The sequence below is a fragment of the Rhinopithecus bieti genome, unplaced genomic scaffold, assembly GCF_001698545.2.
Source record: "Rhinopithecus bieti isolate Rb0 unplaced genomic scaffold, ASM169854v2 scaffold_2339, whole genome shotgun sequence".
NCBI classification, from domain to species: Eukaryota; Metazoa; Chordata; class Mammalia; order Primates; family Cercopithecidae; genus Rhinopithecus; species Rhinopithecus bieti.
The window spans coordinates 850,092-877,619 of record NW_016803819.1 but is presented as its reverse complement, the minus strand read 5'-3'; the positions used below and the strand labels follow the sequence as shown (position 1 = coordinate 877,619).

At 40.0% G+C, this 27,528-nt stretch overlaps 1 protein-coding gene across 9 annotated transcripts in view; it reads left to right on the top strand.

Moving 5' to 3' along the window:
- Positions 1 to 27,528, top strand: part of RBM47 (RNA binding motif protein 47) — a 228,978-nt gene that overhangs the window by 162,663 nt on the left and 38,787 nt on the right. For 8 of the 9 annotated variants that reach the window (XM_017854402.1, XM_017854451.1, XM_017854393.1 and 5 more), the window contains one exon: positions 21,582 to 21,704. The gene's annotated coding sequence lies outside the window, so the exon portion shown is untranslated. Of the gene's footprint in view, positions 1 to 12,471; positions 12,581 to 21,581; positions 21,705 to 27,528 lie in introns of those variants that run through there. The other variant, XM_017854432.1, reaches the window with a different exon arrangement.

The following is a 27,528-nucleotide window of genomic DNA, read 5'->3' as shown; positions in this document are numbered from 1 at the left end:
TTTTTTTTTTTTTTTTGAGACAGGGTCTTGCGGTGTTGTCCAGGCTAGAATGAAGTGGCCCCAAACATGGCTCACTACAGTTGAACCTTCTGGGCTCAGGCAGTTCTCCCACCTCAGACCTCCAAGTAGTTGGGACTACAGGCACACGCCACCATGCCTAGCTAACGTTTGTATTTTTTTCTTTTTTTTGTTTTTACAGACGGGATTTTGCCATGTTGCCCAGGCTGGTCTCAAACTCCTGGACTCAAGCAATCCGCCCACCTCGACCTCCCAAAATGCTAGGATTACATGAGCGAGCCACCCTGCCTGGCCTATTTTCTCTTTATAACAGTGTATTCTCATAGTAGTGTTTTGTCCCAATTTTTAAAATTGTTTATTTGAGTACTTATTCAGAATCATGACTGACACTATCGTTTTCATTAACGCGTCAGATCAAAGTAGTTCTCATTTAATTCTTATAGTAATTTCACCTGGAACTTGGGGACTGGTAATTTTAGCATTGGCGTTTCTAAAAACATACTATGATAAGATGCTCCATCACCATTTATTTGGTTTCTTTGTCTATAAAACTAAAGCCAGAGAAACGAGGTGCTTGACAAAGCATTGAGGTATCAAGGGGCACATACAGATTTCAAATTGGAATCCTGAAACAAACATGGTAGGAGAACAGAAGAGGGTCCCATCTGCATATTCTTAACTGCTTCGATATAGCAGCTGTCAACTTGGCTTTCCTTTATCCTGACTTTCCAGAGTTGTTCACCAAACAGGTAACAAGATTGAGCTTTAAGTCTTTATTTCATAATGATTCTTCATAAGTTAAATTATCTTATTATGACTTATGGCTCCATGTTGTAAGTAAAAAGTCATTTGACCAACTGTTTGGGATTCTTGTCAATAACAATTACTGAACATCCATGTTAGTGAATTTCTGTGTGTGTGCACAGGGTGGAGAGAAAAGGTTGAGAGCAAATACCTTGGGTATACTTTGTAAGGAACCATAATCAGCTTGTCATGCAAACATATGACAACTGTGCAAACAAACATTTTTTACGAGACAGTCTTAACAAAAACAACAAAAAATAAAAAGAAAACAACAACAAAAAAAACAAGAGACAGTCTTAAACTTTGTATGTAAGCTTTAATTTTCAAATGTAGAGTCAGAAGCATTGCTGTTTAGGCAATGTTGTGATGAAACAGGAATCAGGTTTGATCCCAAATGACAAATACACAATTGCCAAATATCTAGAAAAGAAGAAATGCTAAAGTGGTGTGGCAGTGAGCAAAGTTGTGTTGAAAAAGATAGATACCTGGATAAAATAAAGTCCTTTTTGGGGAAGGTCATTCAAGAGGAGAGTTACAAAGGAAAACAAGAATCTGGTAGCTAGAGAAGGAAGGAAGGTAGCCTTGGAGATTTTGTGTGTGGGTGTGTATCTGTTGAGGTTGAAGGGAACAAAGAGAAATTATGCAGTGAAATGTAATCATAAGTTAACCAGAGATTTGCAGCTCATGATCAAAAGCCTGCAATGTTATGGATGACCAAGGATGACCTCAAATTCCCTTCGTGGGAGTAACATGATCCCAACCATACCTAAGGAAAATGGTTCTTCCTACTGCTTTCAGGATGGTTAGCGGGGAAAGATGTCAGGTAGGAAACCCAACGGGTGGGCGTGGGAGGTTGTGCATGGTTAGTGCTGAACTAAATCAGGAAGAAAGGGAAAGAAAAGAATTGGCAGAATGTAATGATGGGTCAAAATGGAGAGAATGAGGGACAGAACAAATAGGTTCATTTTATCGAATCATTAAAGTTTTGCTGATCAAAGTCATATATGTTACAGATATTTAACATACATGCATTATATATGTATTTTAATCACCCATATTCATATTCTTACTATCCAGAGACAAACATGCATTATATATGTATTTTAATCACCCATATTCATATTCTTACTATCCAGAGACAAACATGCATTATATATGTATTATAATCACCCATATTCATATTCTTACTATCCAGAGACAACCACTGTCAATATTTAGTTATATTTTTCTTCATTTGATTACTATAGTATCAGTAGAAATTGCACCGTACATAAAGTTTTTATCTACTCTCTTTTTTCTTAAGCTCATATATTGTAAACCTTTACTCATGACATTAAATTCTTCATAAATGTAATTTTTAGTGGCTGGTGTGTCACCATTTATTTAATCATTCCTATAAGGATTGTTTCTCAATGTATTATAAAGAATTTTGAGGTAAACATGATTTTTTTCTTATTTCTTAAGAATAGATTTATAATAACATCATTGCTAAGTAAAAAGAAACATTTCCAAGCTCTTCGAATACACTATGCAATTTCATTTTTAGAAGGGTTTTGATGCCGTCATACTTGTCTTACTGAAGTGTGACACTTAATCACTATTCATTATTTTAGCTAATTTTATTGGTTGATTAAAAAGTGATATTGTATTGTATTGTATTGTATTTTTGTTCTTTTGAGACGGAGTCCTGCTGTGTTGCCCAGGCTGGAGTGCAGTGGTACGATCTCAGCTCACTGCAACCTCTGCCTCCAGGGTTCAAGCAATTCTCCTGTCTCAGCCTCCCGAGTAGCTGGGATTACAGGTCTGAGCCACTGCACCCGGCTGCACACCAGTGATCTTAAAAAAAACAGAAAAGCTGATCACATCACTTCTCTGCTCAGAATCCTCCAATCAACCAAGGAGAACCTGAAGTCCTCACCTGGGTGTTATAACGCTCCCATCTGACCCCTGCCTGTCTCGCTCCCTCTGCTTCCACTGCCCCGCCCCTTTCTTGCTGTTCTGTTCTTCAGGGACTCCTCTGCCTGTCACCATCCAATCTTCAGGGTCTAGAACAAAGCCACACATAGTAGGATCAATAGCCATTGTTGAACAATTGAGTGACTCTTACAACCAGTTCAAAATTGAATGCCTTGCCAAGTTACCATTTGCTTATGAAAATCAGACTCATTGTGTCTAAACGATTTGCTTCACTAGCATTTTATGTTGTTCTTTTTCCTGAGCTTATACTCCTCGCTAATTTTAGCATCCCATCTAAACTGATCAGCCTTGCAGTTGACCTTTTAAAGAGGTCCTTGTGTTTCTGATTTCACCCGTAATCATTAATAGTGTAACCAGTTTTTATAGATCCATCACAGCTGAAGTGTTAGTGTTTGATTTTTTTTGAATGATTTCAATTACTTCCATATTGCTTTCAAATTTCTTTGACATATCTACTTTTATTTTTCAAAAAATAAGAGCTCCCTTTTCAAAGTGGTAAAAGAATATGTTGAATAGGTAACTAGGCTTACATAAGAACTGAACCCCAAGGTCTTAAGAAGAAAATTTTTCAAAGCTTTTCAGACTCCATGTAACTCATTTACTAACTTGCCAGTTTATCAAGCCCCTGATAAGATTCCGTTTCCTGGCTGATCATAAAATATGTCTAAAGTTTATTCCAATTTCAGGAATGTTCAATTCTTGAAATAAGGAACATTCTTCAGGAAAGAAGTGTTTTACTTTTTAAATCACAAAGTAAACAATTACAGAGAATATATATTTTGAAGTGTAGGGCTTTGTGATTGCCTCTGTTTGCAGCTTGATGCAATTGTAAATAAGAATGCGGCCGGGCACGGTGGCTCAAGCCTGTAATCCCAGCACTTTGGGAGGCCGAGACGGGCGGATCACGAGGTCAGGAGATCGAGACCATCCTGGCTAACACGGTGAAACCCCGTCTCTACTAAAATACAAAAAATTAGCCAGGCGAGGTGGCGGGCGCCTGTGGTCCCAGCTACTCGGGAGGCTGAGGCAGGAGAATGGCGTGAACCTGGGAGGCGGAGCTTGCAGTGAGCTGAGATCTGGCCACTGCACTCCAGCCTGGGCGACAGAGCAAGACTCTGTCTCAAAAAAATAAAAAAGAATGCATGCTAGGCCAGGTGCTTAACACCTGTAATCCCGGCACTTTGGAAGGTTGAGGCAGGTGGATCACCTGAGGTCAGGAGTTCAAGACCAGCCTGGCTAACATGGTGAAACCCCTCTTCTACTAAAAATACAAAAAGTAGCCGGGTGTAGTGGCGTGCACGTGTAGTCCCAGCTACTTGGGAGGCTGAGATGGGGGAATTGCTTGAACTGGGAAGGCGGAGATTGTAGTGAGCCGAGATCGCGCCACTGCGCTTCAGCTTGGGTGACACGGTGAGACCCTGTCTCAAAAAATTAAAAAATAAGATTAAAAAAGGAATGCACGCTAGTTATACCTCCTCGAGGAAGCTTTCCCCATGGACTCTGATCTATCTTAGCAATGCTCTTCACCTGACTGTGGTGGCTCCCATTGTCTGGATAGCACATGCTGTTCCATTTCACTGTGTATTCCATATGTTGTAATTATCAGACATTTAATGGTCTCTCCAAGAGGATTATTAACTCCCAGTTAATAGAAATCACATCATGGCCGGGTGCGGTGGCTCACGCCTATAATTTAATAGAAACCACATCATGGCCTGGCACAGTGGCTCATGCCTGTAATCACAAGCACTTTGGGAGGCCGAGACTGGTGGATCGCCTGACGTCAGGAGTTCGAGACCCAGCATGGCCAACGTGGCAAAACTCCATCTCTACTAAAAATACAAAAAGGCCGGACGCGGAGGCTCACACCTGTAATCCTAGCACTTTGGGAGACCAAGGCGGGCGGATCACTTGAGGTTAGGAGTTTAAGACCAGCCTGGTCAGTATGGCAAAACCCTGTCTCTACCAAAAATATAAAAATCAGCTGGGCATGGTGGCGCACACCTGTAATCCCAGTTACTGCAGAGGCTGAAGCAGGAAAATTGCTTGAACCTGGGAGGCAGAGGTTGCAGTGAGCCGAGATCGTGCCACCGCACTCCAGCCTGGGCAACAGAGCGAGAATCCATCTCAAAAAAAAAAAAAAAAAACCGGAAACCACATAATGATCCGGGTCTTTGACTGAACTTCCCCAGGGCTTGAGTACATCTCAAAAACAAAACACAACAACAACAACAACAAAAACAAATAATAATATAATACAAAAATTAACAGGGAATGGTGGCATTCACCTGTAGTCCCAGCTACTCTGGAGGCTGAGGTCTTTGGCTGCACTTCCCCAGGGCTTGAGTACATCTCAGGATGTTATAGAAAGTGCTCCTTAAACACCAATTGGAATGGAAGAGCATAGTGCTTGATAAATCCAGAACTTAGGGGATTTTTGTGGCAATTTTGAGGAAATTATTAAGATACCATTTGATTATCAAAGAGTAAAACTCATAGAAAACTTGGCAAAACCACACGCTTCCTGAGCCCTTGTTAACCTGACTGCCCTGTTCCTCCTGGCTCAGGAGGAAAAATAGCTACTTTTCACATTATGACAATGTAGCTGGCTTTTCTCTAGCGCAAGTGGAACAAAAGGCTACAATGTTACACATAATTTGTGACTTGGTGATAGGTGTCTTCTCTCTACCAGCATTCAATGTTTATTCTGAACTTTCTCTTTTTAAGATTAAGAAGTCTGTTAAAACTACCACAGAATCTATGAGGTAAATACTGATAATTACTTAGCTTATCAGATGCTACATTTTGCTATGTTAGAGGGACAGACAGAAAGGGATGGCCATGAAATCTAGCAGGTTTCAAAGAATTAATGGAGAGTGCTGCCTCAGATAGAGGAAGGGCTTAGAGAGAAAATGTGAAGAGAATTCTCTTTAGATTCAAATTAGATTTTGTGGCTTTCTTAAGTTATGCTTTCATTCATCGAACATTAAAGGGTTTCCTACTTAGCTCCAAAGATGCCATCTCAAAGTTCCAAAGTTTCTCTGGTTTAGTACAGAAATTCCTGTCCCTAGCAGGCTGACAGAGCAGCAAGGTGAAACATGGGTAGGTAGATAGAGTGGTAGCTAATTAGGAGGAAAGAAAGAAGATTATCTACTTAGCTCACAGCGGTAACGTATGATCTCTAAGAGCCAGAATGCCTAGGTTTGGATCCTCACTTCACTATTTATTTGCTGGCTGTTGGTCTTGAACAATTACTTTATTTCTTGTTTTCTCATCTATAAAATGGAGATGAGACTGGGTGCCGTGGCTCACGGCTGTAATCCTAACACTTTGGGAGGCCGAGGCGGGTGGATCACCTGAGGTCGGGAGTTTGACACCAGCCTGACCAACGTGATGAAACCCTGTTTCTACTGAAAATACAAAAATTAGCCAGGCATGGTGGCGGACACCTGTAATCCCAGCTACTCAGGAGGCTGAGGCAGGAGAATCACTTGAACCCGGGAGGTGGAGGTAGCAGTGAGCCGAGATCATGGAACTGCACTCCAGCCTGGGCAGTAAGAGTGAGACTTCGTCTCAAAAAAAAAAAAAAAAAAAAAAAAATGGAGAAGATACTAGTACCTGCCTCAACCATGTATGGGGATTGCATGTGTTAATATATGTGAAATGCTTAAAAGAGTGCCTGGTGAAGGAAAAGGGCTGTATATAGGAGTTAGCTACAGTGATTTTATTACAGATGGAGGTGATGAATTGAAGTGGCTGCCTGCCACATGTACTCTTGTCAGCGTTGGATGTAGCACACATGGGTGCTTGAAGTCTGTGGGCTTCATGACTGCCCATTACACAAGAAAGTAGGGAACACAGACTGATTGTGCTTTGGTGATAAATTTAAATTTATATTATCCTGAAAAAAGGTTGATCCCCACCCACTCTCATCCCTTCCTTCAGGAATTCCTCTTTGAGTCAGTCTCGCCCTATCAGCGAACCTTTCTAAAGGATAGGGATTTGGTCCAGTAGGTGAGCACTCAGGGTGGGCCCAAAGACTGTGATTTAAAGAGGATAGAGGGAATGGGAATAAGATGGAGTGAGGGTGAGTGGAGATCCCAGAGCAGCCCACGGCCTAGCCATTTTAAACTATCTGAAGTTCCTGCAAACTCGAGAAAGACATAGGTAATCAGGTTTGCTTCAAAATCATTATCCAAAAGCATTATGTTTTCTCTCAGATTTTTTTCTGTAGTTCCTATACCAGGATCCTACCACTTTATTTGAGATGGCAGCTGCCTTGCCTATTTTCTTTCTTTCTTTCTTCTTTTCTTTCTTTCTCTTTTTTTTTTTTTTTGAGATGGAGTTTCACTCTTGTTGTCCAGGCTGGAGTGCAATGGCATGATCTTGGCTCACTGCAACCTCTGCCTCCCGGGTTCAAGTGATTCTCTTGCCTCAGCCTCCTGAGTAGCTGGGATTACAGATGCCTGCCATCATGCCCAGCTAATTTTTAAATTTTTAGTGGAGACAGGGTTTCACCATGTTGGCCAGGCTGGTCTCGAACTCGACCTCAGGTGATCCGCCCACCTCGGCCTCCCAAAGTGCTGGGATTACTGGCGTAAGCCACCGCACCCAGTCTGCCTTGCCTCTTTTCACATTGAATAGCCACTAGCATGTAAGCAAGAAGTACTTGATATATAATTTGTTTGTTTGTTTGTTTGTTTGTTTGTTTTTTTAGATGGGAGTTCTCACTCTGTTGCCCAGGCTGGAGTGCAGTGGTGCAATCACCGCTTACTTCAACCTTGACCTCCTGAGCTCAAGCGATACCCCTACCTCAGCCTCCTGAGTAGCTGGGACCACAGGTGTGCACCACCACACCCGGCTAAGACATGTGATTTAAATGAGTTTATATTAATAGCATGTCCCGTGAAAAATCGAATGGATTAGTATGCTTAATTTTTTTTTTTTTTTTTTAGACGGAGTCTGGCCTCCGTCGCAGGCTGACGCAGGGCCGATCTCAGCTCACTGCAAGCCCCCCGCCTCCGGGTTGCACACCATTTCTCAAACTGCCTCCAGGCGCTCCGCGAGTAGGCTGGGACTACAGGCCGCTCCGCCTCGTCGCCCCCGGGTAGTTTTTTTGTATTCTTTAGTAAGCGGGAGATGAGCGCGTGGCGGTATCACCATGTAGCCAGGATGGTCTCGATCGATCCTGACCTTGGATCCCGCCCCGTCTCGGCCTCGCAACCAAAGTGCTGGGATTACAGGCTTGAGCCACCGCGCCCGGCCAGTATGCTTAATTTTTATAGCTAATAAATGGTAAATACAGTTTCCCTTATAATTCAGAGATTATGCAGACATAACCTCCCCCCCCACCACCCAACACACACATTTCTATTCTCCTACTCTGCTGTTTTTTCCTCCTTAGTTCTTTCACAATCTAGCATACTATATATTTTATTGATTCATTCATTTAATGCCTGACTCCCCTGTGAGACTATGGCATTCATGAGGGCAGAGATTTTGTCTGTTTTGCTCACTCCTATAGCCCCAGTACCTAGACCCGTGTCAGGCACTTTGAATGGATGAAATATACAAATGTTAGTTACCTTTATAATTTTAATCTTTAAAACAGTTGTACCTCTGAGCACAATGGTGCATGCTGTAGTCCCAGCTACTTGGGAGGCTGAGGAAGGAGGATCACTTAAGCCCAGGAGTTCTAGACCAGCCTGAGCAACATAGTTAGAAACAAAAATAAGTAAATAAACTTATTTTCGTAACTAGAAACAAAAATAAGTAAATAAGCCAAGAACACTGATTGAAAAGTTACCATTTTATTTATTTTTATTTATTTATTTATTTATTTTTGAGACAGGATCTCACTCTGTCATCCAGGCTGGAATGCAGTGAGGCAGTCATGGCTCACTGCAGCCTCAACCTCCCAGGCTCAAACAAACAATTTTCCCAAGTAGCTGGAACCACAGGCATATGTCACCATGCCCTGCTAATTTTTTAATTATTTGTATAGATGGGGTCTCACTATGTTGCCCAGGCTGGTCCTGAACTCCTGGGCTCAAGCAATCCTCCTATCTTGGCCTCCAAAAGTGCTGGGATTATAGGCATGAGCCACTGTATCCAGCCTACCATTTAAAATTTTAAAAGGACAGCCCACAGATCCTTCCTAATGTCCAGATAAGGACAATATCAGATATGACAATGTCCATTGTTTAATTCTTCCTTCTCTGTGACTGTTGATGCTATAATAGGATAATAGACAAATTAACAGAAAGAAAATACTATGGTGCTTTAATCATATAGGCTTGTGGATACTGCTTTATACTTCATCTGTTTTTCAATACCAGTTAATTAGCTTCTTAGTGAACTATTATTGCTGATACCACTAGTACAGTTATGTGATTTCATTATCAGTGTTTGACACCTTTTCAGGTGAAAGCTACTATCTGAATGTCTATGCACACACATATGTGCAATTTCTTTTATGCTTTAGTCATGTGTTAAAACAATAAACAATTTCAGCAAAGGCTTGAAATTCTAAACAGTGTCAAATATACTTGTGGAAAATGATATGCTACTATTATATACAAAAGCAAATACACACTCACATAATCTTTGCATTGACTATATCTTAGCTTTTAGATAAATTAAACTAAAAAGTAGGCTGGGCATGGTGGCTAGATAACTTGAGCCTAGCAGTTCGAGACCAGCCTGGGTAACACAGCAAGACCTGTCTCTCATAATAATAAAGTAATAAAAAAAAAAACAACTCTCTTACCAGGATGCCACAATGGCCTTAATAGATCCTGTCTAAAATAGGCCACATAATCATGTCTTACTATGCTCCATTTCCTCCTCTCCTGGACCTGAGTCCTGTTTCTTACTCGTTTTTCCAAATCTACCTCAGAGCTTATCTCATCCCAGGCTTCTATTTTGCGTCTATACTTTTTTTTTTTTTCTTTTCTCCACAGCCTCAGACCTCAGAACTGCTCTCATTCTACTCTAAATCAAAGATGCTTTGTGAAAGACAAAGGATCACTCCTCCAGGGATGATTTAAGCTTGTTGCAAGCCAGAACTATACAGAAGTTAATGTGGCCGAGAACAGTTTCTCATGCCTGTAATCCCAGCACTTTGGGAGGCTGAGGCAGATGGATCACCTGAGGTTGGGAGTTCAAGACCAGCCTGACCAACATGGTGAAACCTCATCTCTACTAAAAATACAAAATTATCCAGGCATGGTGGCGCATGCCTGTAATCCCAGCTACTCAGGAGGCCGAGGCGGGAGAATCACTTTAACCCGGGAGGCGGAGGTTGCAGTGAGCCAAGATAGCGCCATCGCCCTCCAACCTGGGCAATAAGAGTAAAACTCCATCTTAAAAGGAAAAACAAGAAGTTAACATGGCTCATGTAGCATGACTTTTCTACTATGATGCACATTTGCCTGTACAGAGGGCTGTGTACTAGGAGCCACTTTTACTATCAGTAGAAGGGGTGACTTGCTTTTTCTGTGTACTTTTCTATATTTTTTGCGCTTGTTAAAACTAGTGTGCATATGTGCACGTATTTTTTAAATTAACTTTGTTCAAAGCCGAGGCAGGAAAAATTTGCTCATTTTTTTGTTTAGGGCAGCCTATAATTGTAATTGTTGTTTTCAGGTATTCAGTGAAAAATTGCCTTCTCCTTACTCTCTTAGTCTTAAAATTCATCATCCTGAGATGGTTTATTTCCTATGTTTTTGCCTAAGTTATTTTTTGGTAACATTTAGTATAGGAACACACGTGCACACACTCACACCAAACCTACATTTCAAAATACTCTCTTTCTAATGCTTAAAACATGCCAGAACGTTTTCTTACATAATATACTCAATTACTCTTATAGAAAAACAGATTTTCTGTGTCCCATTTGTAGTCAAGAGGAATTTAAATTTGTCTAAAATCAGTTTTTGAAAACACTGCCTTAATAACTAAGGATTGCTTCAGAGTTCCTTCAGCCAGATCATAGCGATCTAGTTTTATATAATATTTAACATAGTTATAATCTTAGACTTGTTTTGGATTTTGACCCTATGTTAACTTGTTGATAATTTATAGTCACTATCAATAGCTATTATTTTATATAGGAGTAATAAAACTGTCTTTTTAAAAAAATATATGGGTAGATGAATAGATTGAAAATGTTCTTGTCATTCTGGCCATTTTTTGTTTGTTTGTTTGTTTTTTGAGATGGAGTCTCACTGTATCGCCCAGGCTGGAGTGCAGTGGCGCCAGCTTGGCTCACTGCAATCTCTGCCTCCTGGGTTCAAGCCATTCTCGTGCCTCAGCCTTCCGAGTAGCTGGGATTACAGGAGCCCGCTACCACACCCGCGTAATTTTTGTGTGTTTCGTGGAGAGAGGGTTTCACCATGTTGGCCAGGCTGGTCTCGAACTCCTAACCTCAAGTGATCCACCCGCCTCTGCCTCCCAAAGTGCTGGGATGACAGGCACGAGCCACCACACCCGGCCCATTCTGGCCTTTTTATTTCCAACTCTGGCTCCTTCAAATTACTAAGGTTTAACTGAATAAGGTTAACAATGATACAGTGATGACTCAGGGAAAACTGGGGACCATATTTTTTTTTGAAATTTTTGTTTTAGGAGCAGTTAGTTTCTCCTTCCTCTCTTAATGTGCCACAGAGCTCACTTTAATCCCAATGCAGAAGACACAGAAGTCACACTGCTTTCAGGACCTCCTCTAGGGCAGCTTCAGCTCCCTTTTCCTCTAACCTTCCCATTGCCTGAACCGACAAACTCAGCCTCCGGAGAGACTTTCGATGAGGTTCCACCCCATAACTGCTTGAAAAGGAGTGTATTTACTCAGCTTAAGTGCTTCAGGTCCTCCTGATCCGTTGTTATGTACAGATGGTTTTATTATCATAAATCCTGCTGTCCTGCCTGCTTCTCTTTCATTCTATGCCTCTTCTACTTGTCTCCACTTCTTATGAGTAAATCAATTTCTAGCTCCAGACTGATAAACTAAAATAAGGTGAGGGTTTGGTTCATGTGTAATTTTTTCCTATTTTTTTTTCTCCCAGACTGATCATCATAAACATGATTGTTGATAGTCTTTTAGACACAAGGTACTTAACCCAAGTTACCTACCCCAGAGATAATGAGAAGGGGAAAAGCAACACTTGCTAAAAATATAACATTTCTAAGAAATCCTAGTAACACTTTTTGAGTATTTTCTATATGCCAGGAGCTTTTCTAAGCACTTTACATATATTTATTTATTTAATCCCAACAGCCTAGATGAGGTAGGCATTATTGTGTTTTTATCTCTGCATGTAGCTGTACAAACGTAATGGGCATCTATCTGGTTCTAGGATGGTGGATTTTGAAAAATCGTTTGTTTCCTTATGGTCATTATTTGGGTTTGAATAAAATATTTCTGTTAAACGTCCCTCCTCTATGAACTGGCAAAGTTTTTGTCTTCTAGAGCCTTCCCTAAATCCATCAGTTACAGTAGGGTTTTCATTCCGTTTCAGGTTGCTGTTGAGCATTTTGTATGTGGCAGTTTTAACACCTCCCTTCTTTCTGTACCACCCACTCAAGCTCATTTCAGGTGCCCTTAGCACGTGACTCCCAAGGCATTAAGTGGTCAAAGCTCATTTCGTTGACCAGTGAGGAGCCCTGTGCCATGTATAACAGAGTTACACAGCTTCTGGTATTGGGAGCGAAGGGAGCGAAGGTTGCTTGAGCAAAGCTTTCATTACAGTTAGCCTGTCGCAGCCAGATCAAGATTGGAAAGGTAGGGGAAACCTTATTTGTTTTAATTGAAGAGAAGAAGAAATAATTGTGTTTGGTTAAAGCAATTTAGATCAGGCCAGATAAACAAACGATCCATATTGTTCATTTTTTAATTGAAGACCAAAAAAAAAAAAAAAAATTGGAAGTTGGTTAGAATTTCAACTGCTGCACAGTCTGTCTTACCGGCAGTAAAACCAAAATTCTTAAGTTAAAAACATTTTTTAAAAAATCAGTTCATCTAACAGCTTTTCACTTTATATGCTTGAAAAATCTAGATCTTCACGGTATTGTTGTTGTTTTATAGTTTCCTGTTATTTAAACCATGGGGTAAGAAGCAGGAATTTATCAGCAATGTTGCCCATATTTGTTTTTTAAAGTCATTTCAGAGTCAGTGTTTAGAGAAGGAAACTGTAATTTTAAGATGTGAAAATTAAAATAAGGAAAAGTTAATGGAATTAACTTTATGATAATGCATATAAAGGTTGACAATGAGGAAATTTCCTGTCAGAGAAAAGTTCTTGTATAAGAAGACTCTTATCATTGTTTTCAAACCAATAGTTAAATTTATGAAATGGAATTATTTAGGTGTAGGTTATATGCTTTAAGCAGTAACATTAGTTTCTCTTTCATTATAAGTAATAGTTTAGTTATATTTTATATGCTATTCAAAATTTGTTAATGTCTCAAATGACCAGAGAAGTAGAATCTTTAATCACTTCTCTCTGTCAATGGAGCAATTTGAATAGCATTTGAAGTAGAAGCTAATCTTTTAAAGAAAAATGCTCCTCTCTTTTAATGAACCCTTCTCCCTCCTCATTATGATGAATCAATGTTGCAACAAAATGTATATGTGAGAAATGCATATTCTTATACTTATTTATTAGCCTACATCTGATATTTAGTGTCAATAGATAAGTTTGGGTTCAAAGAAAAGTGTAACTGGTTTTTCCTGATTGCTTTTTTCCAAAGATGGCTTAATATGGGTCTGTATTTTATAACAGAGATTAGGTAATACGTTTATTTTAAAATGTGACAAATGAGAGATGGCACCATTTGATTAAAAATGTATTTAAGTGTTTCGTTTTAAACTCTACTTTGATCTAATTTGTAAAGAGAATTTTTTAATGTACACATCACAAAGTATTAAATGTCCAAGAATTTCAGTTATTGAAGATTCCGTTTTCTTATTTTGACATACTCATTTAAAAAGACTTGCATCCTGAAACTGTATACTTGTATTAGATTTGTTCCAAATGCCTTTTTGTAAGACGCCTGCCACTCTCAAGATCCTCATTATTTATGTCTTTTACTCTGGTTGACTCTCTGGGGGAGGTGGGTGTGGGGGCCGACCGACAGTCACAGTGTTAACTATTCACAGTGGAGAACACTTGCTAGCCACCTTCCCCTCTATAAGTCAATGCTGCTTCTCAATTCCAAGCTAAGGTTCAAAGGTTTAGACCAACTTCACAGATCAGAGGTCAGGTACGAATTGCTGCAATTTGTAGTTCAATTCTGCCGATATGACAGAATTTCACAGCTATGATGATTGCTTTTTTCCACTTCTGCACAGAGGCCAGCCTGGGCAGTTAACAGCCTAATTTGTACAAGTCAGCCCTCAGCACCCGAGTTTAATGAGTAACTAGCTGGTGCCTTAGGTTTCACTGGTACAAGGTGCATATTATAAAAAGGGTCAAATGTCAGTGCACAAAGACGGAGTGGGGAGGGGCGTGATAATCTCATCACCACCATCTATTAATCATATGTAAAGATTCAGTAATTTGTGTTTGTTTGTAAAATTATATTTCCACTGTAAGAATGGTAGTATGTTCATTTTCTTTGCTATTTGAAAGAGGTAGATAATTTTGTTAGGTGTTAGCAAGAAAGAACTATCTGATTAGAGATTACTGACTAAGCAGTAAAAAGTGAAATTGCAGTTTTGTTTACTCATTTCATGGGGTTTCTGAGTTCTCAAAAACTTTCTCAAATGTGATTGTTTTTTAAGAAGCTAGGAAACAAGTCAGAATAGCAGGTATTTCTGAGCCCATGATATTTATGCCTATCTGATATTCTCTATTCGTCACACAAAAAGTTGAACTCCTATCTATATTTCTAACCTAGGCTGAGAATGTAATTTACTGTTTAAAGCTGAATATTGGGGTTCTTGAAAAAATTCCTATCTGGTGGGCCTTAACAATTCATGAATTTGCCATTCAGTTTTAACTCCTCATGTTGACACTGAAACTATAATAGAATGCATATAGAATCATTTGTCATTTTTGTTATAGCACAAATTTCAACTTTCTACTCTTCCAAATTGGAGTGCAGCAGCAATTGGATTCTTCCATAGAAGGCCTGGGGTTTGAACTCCAGCTTCTTCACTTCAGCTAAGGGACCTTAACAAATGGGCAGCCTCATTGTACCTCAGTTCTGGCATCTCCAGAATGAGTAGAATCATAGATCTTGCTTCATGTAGCAATGATTAAATAAGATGATGTATGTGGAATGCTTAGTGCTGTACCTAGTGCATGATAACCATTCAATGAATGTTGATGGTAATTACTATCATTAATATTATTATGTTATTTAGGTTGTGCGTTCACCTAACCTACCACATATACCATCTCAATTTGGTTTAGACTGGGTCTTGGCTCTGTTCATTTCATGAGGGACATAGTTGGATGTGGCATAGGAAAAGGTGATTTGGGAATGTTTCAGGATGCATTTCTTTTGAATGTCGTGGGGAAGCTTATAAAATTCCTCCATTTCAAGTCTAGCACTCTTTTAGATGTTATCTTTTTTTCTTTAGCTGATTTGCTGTCACATGCCAAAAACTGTACAAGGAGATAAATCCAAATTATCTGGTTTCCTTTGAGAGCTCCTTTATTCTGCCAAGCAGTGAAAAACATTTGAGTTAAAAAAAAAAATAGTCCATAAATGATACCTTACCAGTGGGCTAAATTCTATCCTTGTTTATATATATATATATATATTACACTTACTAGAATTCATGCTTTCCAGAAATGCCAGAAATGAAAATATTAAAGTTATTCTTTTTTCATTCCATTGTTTTCATTTTAATCCTATGGAATATATCAATAGCATTTGAAGAAAAACATGATTTTTTTTTTTGAGATGGACTATCACTCTTGTTGCCCAGGCTAGAGTGCAATGGCATGATCTCATCTTACTGCAACCTATGCCTCCCAGGTTTAAGCGATTCTCCTGCCTTAGCTGGGATTACAGGCATGTGCCACCATGCCTGGGTAATTTTTTGTATTTAGTAGAGACAGGGTTTCACCATGTTCGTCAGGCTGGTCTCAAACTCCTGACCTCAGGTGATCCACTCACCTTCACCTCCCAAAGTGCTGAAATTACAGGCGTGAGCGACTGCACCCGGCAAAAAACATGATTTTTAACTACTAATGACAATATAAAGATTATATGCTTGGCATTAAAAAGGTAGTGCCAATATATCAGACTAATTAAACAATTAAGTGCCTACTATTGGCTTGGTTTGGGTGTGGAACTCTAGGATTCTAGTTATGAGTCAGATCTAGATTCTTCCCTGGTAGAGTTTAAAACTGACTCAAGATGACTAGCATTACAGCAATTACTATAATGCTAAACCAAAGAAAATGGCCAACAGTCTACCATTTTTGTCCTACAAAATAGCAATTTTATACGCTTCAACCTAGTGCTATAGGAAGGATTATATGATGTTGGGAGAGCATATCATGGGGGGCTGCAGGAATAGCTTTCTAGAAGGAATGAAGTTTGGGATGAGTGCAAGCTGGCTAGACAGGGGAATTGGTGAGGGCTGAAATATTGGAACAGCATGTGTAAGGGGGAAAGTAACACAAGATGAGGCTGGAGGAGGACCTGGAGTCTCTTTATAGGCCTTACAGACCTTACAAAGGATACAAACTTAGTCTAAGGGCAATGGGAGGAGAGTATAGGGATTTAAGCAGAAGGGTGATAAAACCCTTCTTTTTTTTTTTTTTTTTTTTTTTTTTTTTTTTTTTTTTTTTTTTTTTTTTGAGACGGAGTTTTCCTTTTGTCACCCAGGCTAGAGTGCCTGGCATGATCTCGGCTTACTGCAGCCTCTGCCTCCCAGATTCAAGCAATTCTGTCTCAGCCTCCTGAGTAGCTAGGATTACAGGCGTGTGCCACCACACCCGGCTAATTTTGTATTTTTAGTAGAGAGAGGGTTTTGCCATGTTGACCAGACTGTTCTCAAACTCTTAGGTGATCTGCCCACCTCGGCCTCCCAAAGTGCTGGGATTACAGGCGTGAGCCACCATGCCTGGCCAAATTGTATATTTTTTAAATGGTCCCTTTACCTGCAAGGAGACCTAGATTGATTGTAGCAGGCCTGAGTGGATAGGGAGAAGCCAGCTGGGAGTCTACTGTAGAAGTCCAGGCAGGAGCTAATGGTTAGTTTATGAGATGCTTTCAAATGTCGTGTCTTGTGTAATCCTTATAATGGCAATCTTTCAATATACAGGTGACAACCTGAGGTTCAGAAATTTATGTAGCATGCCATGGTCAAACTTTGCAGGTGGCAAAGCGACAACTAGAACTCAGTTATTTGACCCTCAACCTGGTGGTCTCCTGGCAGCATTAGGACCTTATGTACTAGCATCCTTGGGTGAGGGCAATTGGTTTATCTTAAGAAAGGTTCTGGCCAGGTATGGTGGCTCATGCCTATAATCCCAGCACTTTGGGAGGCCAAGGCAGGCGGATCACTTGAGGTCAGGAGTTCAGACTGGCCTGGCCAACATGCTGAAACCCCGCCTCTACTAAAAATACAAAAATTAGCTGGGTGTGGTGTGATGCGCACCTGTAATCCCAGCTACTTGGGAGGCTGAGGCAGGAGAATCACTTGAACCCAGGAGGCAGAGGTTGCAGTGAACTGAGATCACACCACTGCACTCTAGCCTAGGCAACAGAGTGAGACTCCGCCTCTTAAAAAAATGAAGGATCTGTTTTTTAAGAAATGGAATTCTCATTCCTTGGTGGAGGGTTGTGGTAAGAAAGTTATTTTTAGCCTAGCTTTATGACTCAGAGAAGTAGAACAGGACATGACTTGATATTAGACGGGAGCATCTTTTTTGAAAAAATAAATGTATTAATTTCAAGTGTTTTATGTATGCTATGCGTCGTTCCAAAAATGGACTGGAAACAGCTTTCAAAACTACATATGACACGTCAAGACACAAAAAGAAGAGAGGGCAAAAACATCAAGGTAGGCAAACTAAGATGATGCCAGGAGCATCCAACAAACATTTGCCCTCAAGTCCTCCCCTGTGTTGAAGACGGAGTCATGAGCAGCTATAAGATTCATATGCCCAGAAACATTAAAACAAACCACTTGTTCTGTCAGTATAGCTCTTCCTCTTCCTCCTACTGGAATCTACAAACTTCTCCATTTGATTTTTATAAAGACTCCTTGATGGGGTAAGCGATATCTGTGCATTTTCATAGTACCAGGCTCGGCGGGGGGGAAGCTAAAATGAATTAACACCGTTAATGTCTGGAGACCACCTCATTTCTCCAGGAACTGCCCTGCAAATGTAATGTTTCCTACCTACTGTGTGACCTTTGGTAAGACAGTTTCCTTCATAGTAAAATCAGAGGTTTGGACTAGAACTAACCTTCTCAAACTGGGTTCTCTGGAGTATCCAATATTGTGTCAGGAGGAATGTGAAGCCACAGGACAAACATAACATATAGGTTTTGCTTGAAGATTTTTATGATAAACATTCTGGCCACGCACGGTGGTTCACACCTGTAACCCCAGCACTTTGGGAGGCAGAGGCCAGCAGATCACTTGAAGTTAAGAGTTCAAGACCAACCTGGCCAACATGGCAAAACCCCATCTCTACTAAAAATACAAAATGTCTCACGTAGTTTTGTGCTGCATCATAAAAAGGGAACGAAGGATCACAGATGTGCCTTTTGTGGCTGTTCAAGTAACACAGGACATTTCCCCAAAATAAAACACTGAGGGTCAATGTTTGTTTCCAGAAGAATCTGACTTTCCAGAATAACTCCAAACACAATTTCGTTCGATCTGCTGGCCTTGGCCTCCCAAAATTAGCCAGGCATGGTGACGCACACCTGTAGTCCCAGCTACTCGGGAGGCTGAGGCAAGAGAATCGCTTGAACCCAGGAGGCAGAGGTTGCAGTGAGCTTAGATCATGCTACTGCACTCCAACCTGGGTGACGGAGTGAGACGCCATCTCAAAAAAAAAATTATGAAATGGATTGTGTTTGGAGTTATTCTGGAAAGTCAGATTTTTCTGGAAACAAACATTGACCCTAAGTGTTTCATTTTGGGGAAATGTCCTGTGTTACTTGAAAGGCACATTTGTGATCCTTCTTTCCCTTTTTATGATGTAGCACAAGACTATGTGAATCCTGTGTTTCACTTATACATTAATAATTTGCTTTCAATTCATAGAGTTTACATGTTCATTACCTTGATATTACATTTTAAAGGAGACATTTTACCATTATAGAAAGAGTGGAAACTCAAAATTCTGCACAAATAATATATGCCAAGAATAGTGCTTCATAAATATTTTCTCTGTTCTCCACAATAGTCCTGCCAGGAATGATTTCTGCTTTATAGATGTGGAAACTGAGGCTCAGGAAAGTTGAATATACTTGTCTGGATTTACTTAGCTAGTAGACGAGAGATGGAGGAGTCTAAATTTTATTTTATTGTCCAGACGGTATACAGTTAATTTCGAGACACACTTTCTCGTACTTTGTACATTCATTTTCATAGTTTTTATCAACTGCTATGATCTTGATTACTAGGTATTATCCAGGATGCAGCATTTCAGGAATTATCTTTTCACACAGTTGGGTAAAGATTACATGTATTGAAACATAAATCGTTTAACAGCTATTGCTCTATAATTTATTTGAGGGTGTGGTTTTTTTCTTTCAGGAGGTCATTGTTAACAAGATTGAAACTAGATCATGGTGAAGTATTATTGCTGTGTTCCCATACGGTTATGGATCTCACTGAGCACCCAGTCATTCCAATATAAAGATAGTTATGGCAGAATAATTTTGAGCTATAAGTGATATTAAAGGCCATTTAATCCAGAAGGTTTCCAACTGTGCTCTATGGAGTCCTAAAGGTCTTATGGTATCTCCACAGGGACACAATGAATGATGGAACTGGGGGCATCTCCTGACAACATCCCCTACGCATACTTCAACCAGCTTCTGTTTTATTGGTGTTGTTTCTGCATCTAGTTAGATTTTTGGTGGAAAAAAGTGTGCTACAACTAAAACACAAAGAAAAAACAAGCACAATGTTTTTTTTAATGTTGAGAACTATTGATAATCCAACTCCTTTATTTTATTTATTTATTTTTTTAGTTATTTAACTTTTTTGAGACAGAGTTTTGCTCTATCACCCAGGCTGGAGTGCAGTGGCACAATCTCAGCTCACTGCAGCCTCCGCATCCTGGGTTCCAGTGATTCTCCTGTCTCAGCCTCTTGAGTAGCTGGGTTTACAGGCACACACCATTGTGCTCAGCTAATTTTTTGAATTTTTAGTAGTGACAGGGTTTCACCATGTTGGCCAGGCTGGTCTTGAACTCTTGACCTAAAGTGATCCACCCACCTTGACATCCCAAAGTGCTGGGGTTACAGGCGTGAGCCACCATGCCTGGCCTCCTTTATTATTTTTTTTTCCACGAGAGTAAACTTTGGCTTAGACAGGTGAAATGAACCGGGCATGACAGAGGTAGCGTTAAAACTAGCCTTCTGGTTCCAGTCTAGTGTTGAAACCACTGTGCCATATTGAATCTTGTATAAGTTATTCGGAGCTTCAGATGGCTTGATGCGAGCTCTCTGTAGTTTGGAAAATCAGGCAGATTATATTTCCACACATTGAAATAAAAATAAAAGTTTTATGCTTAAGATATATTTTAATTCCTCAACTGAAATATCTTTATCTTGAACTTTAAATTCTTTTCATTTGAATAGTTCCTGCATCATTACTTACTAAAGATTATCCCAAAACCCCAAATCATATTTTTCATGGGCCTCTCCATGCAAAGAACATCCTCAAAAGAATCTTGACTCTGCTGAGCACAGTGACTCACGCCTGTAATCCCAGCACTTTGGGAGACTGAAGCGGGTGGATCACTTGAGGTCAGGAATTTGAGACCAGCCTGGCCAACATGATGAAACCCCAGCTCTACTAAAAAATACTAAAATTAGCCAGACGTGGTGGTGGGCACCTGTAATCTCAGCTACTCAAGAGGCTGAGGCAGGAGAATCGCTTGAACCTGGGAGGTGGAGTTTGCAATGAGCTGAGACTATGCGACTGCACACCAGCCTGGGCGACAGAGCAAAACTCTATCTCAAAAAAAAAAAAAAAAAGACTCTGAAGTCTACATTTTAGGGCAAAATAGTAAGTCTCTTTCATACCAACTCTGATTGGTAGTGGGTAACTGGAGTACTTGCTTCAGTGGTTTTGGGAACCCTCTCTGGACCCTGCAGGAATAGTTTGAAGATCTATTAGTGATGTGGAGCATAAGCCCCCAAATTGGCTGGGAGGTCCATGAACTAGATATGATCATTTCTCTAAAAGATACTACCTCTTATTTTTGTGAGTCTATAAGCATAAAGTATAGGCTACATCTGTATTCCTTCTTAAACATTATGTGCATCTTGAAGTCATGCACACTCTGCAGAAGTCAGAGAGAAAAACACAAATGGAGGAAATTGGTCATTTTCTTATTATTACTGTTCCTTGTTTCTTTAAGAATCAGATAAGCAGTTGCACTTCTTGGTTTGTAAAGAACATGATAATTAGAGTAATGGTATTTCATTTTTTGAAGAAAATAGCCCCACAATTTCTAACCATTATGCTTTGGAACTACAAGAGGATCTGTCCCCCCAATTTCTAATGCACATATGAAAATTATATTGAAATAGAAAATATTTCTAACCATTTCTTTTTTAACCCTTAGGATTTACCTTAAAGGGCACGCCAAAAATTGAACAGAGAAATCCCAAGGAAGCTGCCTGAATTTGCCTGTATACTCTCGTTCTGCATCTTATAAAGGACCAGACAAATCACATTAGTGGTTTTGGTGAGTGTACTTCCTCTGGTCCTTTTCCTTTCCACTTCAGCAAGAACGTAAGTTTTCATTCCTATCAACCAAGATACCTGCTGCTTGGACAATGTGTAACTGTTTGTGTTCATGTGGCAACGTTAGTGGAATATAGAACATGATAAGTCATCTGCAACCCACAATATAAACCTTTATGTCTTTGTGCACTTTACATCTTTGTGACTTAAGAGACAAGATATCACTATGTGTTGCTTATAAATCTGCCTCTTAACCTCCCAAAAGAGGTCAACTGTATTTCTTTCTTTCTTTCTATTTTTTTTTTTTTTTTTTTTTTTTGAGACAGTCTCACTCTGTTACCCAGGCTGGAGTGCATTGGCGTGATCTCAGCTCACTGCAGCCTCCACCTCCTAGGTTCAATCAATTCTCGTGACTTAGCCTCCTGAGTAGCTGGGATTACAGGTGCGTACCACCACACCTGGCTAATTTTTATATTTTTATTAGAGACAGAGTTTTACCATGTTGGCCAGGCTGGTTCTAAAACTGCTGGCCTCAAGAGATTCACCCGCCTCAGCCTCCCAAAGTGCTGGGATTACAGACATGAGCCACAGCACCCAGCAGTCAACTATGTTTCAGTCAGACTGTATTTTGATTGTGTGACACGACGAAGGGTTCTTTGGTACAAACTAGACTAGGATTCGTGTGATAATATCTTGTGTTTTTTGATCAATCCTCATACTTTCTCTAAGTTTCTGTTTCCTCACCTGTCATATAAGGTAAAAATAACTGTCATCCCAATTCATGACAGTCCAAAGAAAGACAACATATGTAAAAGCACTTTGACAACCATTTAATCTTCTCCAAGTAGGACTGAGCCCAGTAGGCAGAGGTTGCTGTTAGCGCGCGGTCTGTTCTGTGTTTCTTTGTATTATTCTATGTCTTCTAGACTATGCTTGTTGTTGCTTGTTGTAGTACCTATGTGATGTATGAGCGAGGTGGGATGTTCCATTAGGCTCGCGGCCCCCGAGCGCTAGCGAGTGTATTCCAGCCGCTCTCTTGGAGTCGCTCAGTGGCCGATTCTCTGGAGTCTTCACTGCGAGGCTTCGCGTCCCGGGTTACGCGCATTCTTTGGCCTCCAGGCCTCCCAAGTACTTGGGACTAGGCAGCGGCGACGCCATCTCGCCCGGGGGCCTAATTTTTTTGTATTTTTTTTAGTAGAGGACGGGTTTCAGCCGGTTAGGCCAGGATGGTCGCGATCTCCTGACCTCGTGATCCGCCCGTGCTCGGGCCTGCTTCAACAGTGCTGGGATTAGGCAGGGCTTGGACACCGCGCCCGGGCCGTCCATTTTTTTTTTTTTTTTTTTTTTTTTAAAGAGACGGAGTCTCGCTCTTGTCGTCCAGGCTAGAGTGCAGTGTCACGATCTCGGCTCACTGCAACATTCGCCTCCCGGGTTCAAGCAATTCTCCTGCCTCAGCCTCCTGAGTAGCTGGGATTATAGGTGCACGCTACCACACCCGGCTAATTTTCATGCCCAGGTAATTTTTTTTGTATTTTTAGTACAGACGGGGTTTCACTGTGTTGCCCAGGATGGTCTTGAACTCCTGAGCTCAGGCAATCCGCCCGCCTCGGCCTTCCATGTGCTAGAATTACAGGCGTGAGCCATCATGCCCTGCTGAGCTGAGATCTTTCTGTGGATCTAGTGAGTGAGATTATTCTATGGGCGATAATTCCCTGTGTGCTAGGAAGGGAAGGTAAGAGAAAGACTAGCCTCACCCTGACCTTGGATCCCAGCCCTCACACAGCTCCAGAAGGTGGAGGCAGTAGATACGGTGTGTCAGGCAGGGGCTGCTGGCTACACTGATGTACCCAGCAATCTCTGTGAGAGAAAATAGGTACCTTGTCTTCATGTCCCCTAGGCTGGGTTTTGGATTTAGTCCATTGAATTCAGGGACTCAGAGAGCTAAATATTTTTAATTGTAATTTTTTTCTTCTTATACAAGTATACTAATGGAAAGAAATCTGGAAATTATAGAAAAATGTAACAAAATCTACCCATAATCCCACAATCCAAATATAACCAGAATTAACATGGTATATTTACTCTGATTTTGTTTGGTTGTTTAATTTTCATATACAGTAGTCAGTCAGCCCCCATCTGCAGTTTCACTTTCCTTGGTTTCAGTTACCTGTGGTCAGCTGTTTTCCAAAAATAGAGGCATACAGTATGATATTTTGAGAGAGAGAGAGAGAGAGAGACCACACTCACATAACTTTATTATTAGAGTATTGCTATAATTTGAGTACTTATTAGAGTATTGCTATAATTGTTATATTTTATTGTTATTGTTAATCTCTTACTGTGCCTAATTTATAAATTAATCATAGGTGTGTGTTACATATGTAAATATGTATAGGAAAAAACAGTTTATATAGGGTTCAGTACTATCAGAGGTTTCAGGGATCCACTGGGAGTCTTGGAACAGGTCCCCCTCAGATGAGAGGGGACTACCACATATCTTTAAATATTATTTAGCAAAGTTAAAATAGCTGAGAATATTAAACAGGTACTCTAAGCTGTGGCTATGCCACAATTTATTGACCATTTTTATACCATTGAATATTTGTGTTTATTACATGTAAATATAAACTATTATGTTCATTGCATTGTGTTATAAATAGCACTGCAGTAAATATATTCGAACATAAATCTTTTCTTGGGTATTTGATTATACATGTCTATAAATGGAATCACTGGGCTAATGAGAATTGACTACTTAATTAACACTGTAAAGCTCTTGATATTGTCTAACTGTTTCAGAAACATTTTACCCACCTTCCCACCTATCTCCACGCATCATATATGACAATGTGCATTTCACAGGGCACATGTAAAAACTGTGTATTACCAATTTAAGAAGATTTAAAACGAGAAATACTTTTATAGAGACTCAAAAAATACTTAGGTTGGTGCAAAAGTAATTGCAGTTTTTGCCATTAAATGTAACTACAAAAACTGCAATCACTTTTGCACCAACCTAATAAAAGCCTATTCCCTCCCCTTTACCTACCCCACCTCTAGCCAATATCAGGTCTCTAAAGTAGAAGACAGTGTCCCAGATCTGTTATTACTTATCAGCCTCAATCTCTCACATCTCTCTGTGGGAAAAAGATATGTGAGGCCTACATTTATTCACTGAGTATTTATTATTACCACTTACGTTTATTTCTTGCTCTGTGCATCAGGAGAAGCTACTGGTTCATGTGATACTTCTGTTTATTGTGATTATATTTTTGAAACACCACCATACTTTTTCTCACAGGAGCTGCACCATTGTACATTCCCACCAGCAACGCAAGGGTTCCAGTTTCTCCACATTCTCACCAACACTTGTGGTTTTGTTTTTTTAATAATTGCCATCACAGTGAGTGTGAAGCGGTATATCATGGTGGCTTTGATTTGTATTTCCCTAATGATAAATGATGTTGAGCATCTCCTCATGTCCTTATGAGGCATCTGTGTGTCTTCTTTCTTTATTTTTTCAAGGGTCTTTGCAGATGTATAATGTATATCTTTGCAGATATATAATGTATATCTTCTTTGGAAAAATACCTGTTCAACATTTTGACCATTTTAAATTAGCTTGTTTGCTTTTTGTTATTAAGTTGTAGTTCTTTATATGCTCTGAATATCAGTTCCTCATCAGACGTGATTTGCACATATTTTCTCCTACACCGTGGGTTGCCTTTTCACTCTCTTGACTGTCCTTTGGTGCACAAAAGTTATTAATTTTGATGAAGTTTACTTTATTTATTTTTTTCTTTTGTTGCTGTGCTTTTGGGGGTTGTCCAAAAAATCATTGCCAAATCCAATATCATGAAACTTTGCCCCTGTATTTTCTTCTAAGTTTTATAGTTTTAGCTCTTACGTTTAGGTCTTTGATCTATTTGATTTTATTTTTGTATATAATGTAAGGTAAGGGCCAGGACTTTTTTAAAGATGTACTTTTGATTCCCACCAAATCTCGGTGAAAGCCTGTATCAGGCAGTTAAGAAAATGACACGAGTATTCAAGCCAACATTTGTTCTGAATGATTTTTCTTCCTCGTATAGGCTTAGGTGGTTTCCCAACAGACAGGTGAAAGAAAGCGTTTGGGGAACTGATGGCTCATGTAACTAGGATACAGCAGTGAGGTGGCAGTTGGGCTCAGCAAGTGTTTTGTTGTAAATATGCTTGAAGAAATCCCCAAAAAGAGAACAGCAGGGGTAGATAGTGGCTTAGGCTAGAAAAAACATGCATGTGGGTGTTATGTAGGTACATATATTTGCAGCAGAGGGAAGGAGAGAGGACACTCTGTTGTTGGGAACTGTGGGCTGTAGAAGATAAAAACATCTTTTATACAAAAACAAATTTCTTTTCATGCTGCTTCAGAGAAAAAAACTAAATTAGCTACAATTATGTGCTAACTATGTTTCCAAAACAGTTGTCCTAGCTCTGTTTTATTGTGGACAGAACCTAACTGCACTTAACAAAATGTGAAGTCTGTCTAGACTTCCCTTGGAGAATACTGAAAAGTACGAAGAATCCCCAGGCTGTGTAAGCTGCCTTGCCTAGCTTCAAATGTCTGCACTGGACTGGCTGCTCTCTGACGGGCTTGGAGATGACAGTAGTGCCATGCTAATGCAACTCAGGGTCTTAGGCTCTCATCATTGGAATGCTTGACATTGGCAGTTGGCTGTCCAAATTCCAAATAAAGTAATGTTAAATCTTTTTTTTTTTTTTTTTTTTTTTTGAGATGGAGTCTCGCTCTGTCGCCCAGGCTGGAGTGCAATGGCATGATCTTGGCTCACTACAACCTCCACCTCCCGGGTTCAAGCGATTCTCCTGCCTGAGCCTCCCGAATAGTTGGGATAACAGGTGCCTGCCACCATGCCTGACTAACTTTTGTATTTTTTTTTTAGTAGACGTGGGGTTTCTCCATGTTGGCCATGCTGGTCTCGAACTCCTGACCTCAGGTGATCCACCCATCTCAGCCTCCCAAAGTGCTGGGATTACAGGCATGAGCCGCTGCACCCAGCCTGTTAAATCTTTTAAAACTCTGACTTCAAAACCTATGAGAAACAAACTGGAATCCAGCCCATCCCTGTTTTGGTTTTCACAGGGACTGGTTTAGGTCCTCAGCAGCGTGGGTTGCTGTAGGTCCTCATTTTCTCTTTGCCATAAAAAGGGATTTGGGAAAGAGGAAATAACTAAGCCAATTAAATTTTCCGATGCAGGATGGGATAAGATAGGCCATGCTTTCGGAAAAAAACAATTTGCAAGACTGGTATACTATATTTCCCTTGAAGCATTGAAGTCATTTCACACTTTATTAACTCGAAGAAGATCCAGTATTTCCCTGTGAGCCTGGGAATAAATGATTAGGTCAAATCAGGGTGTTTTTACTGATGTATTAGTTTTTTAATTGAAATATTAACTCCAAGTGTACTCAGTGAAAGTACAGAGTACGTGAGACATGAATAGCAATTAAACGCCAACAATCGTTCCAGGAGTTTAGTAGACCTGGGAAATCATAAATTTCCTGACACCTGAATTTCTCATTTTAAATACTTTAGGTTCAGTAAAATTCTAGATATGTATTGTATTTTCTGTTCATTTTTATTCTTCATTTAGGTGCATATTTCTTGAGTTTCTTTAATTAATATAGTTGTGCTTTCTATGTAAATTTGTAAGAATTTCCAACTGACTCTAACTGCCTAGTTTAATTATAGAGACCGGGAAAACTGGTTCTCCTTCCCTCCCTCTTCCTTCTTCTTTTAATAAGTATCTTTTTTTTTTTTTTTTTT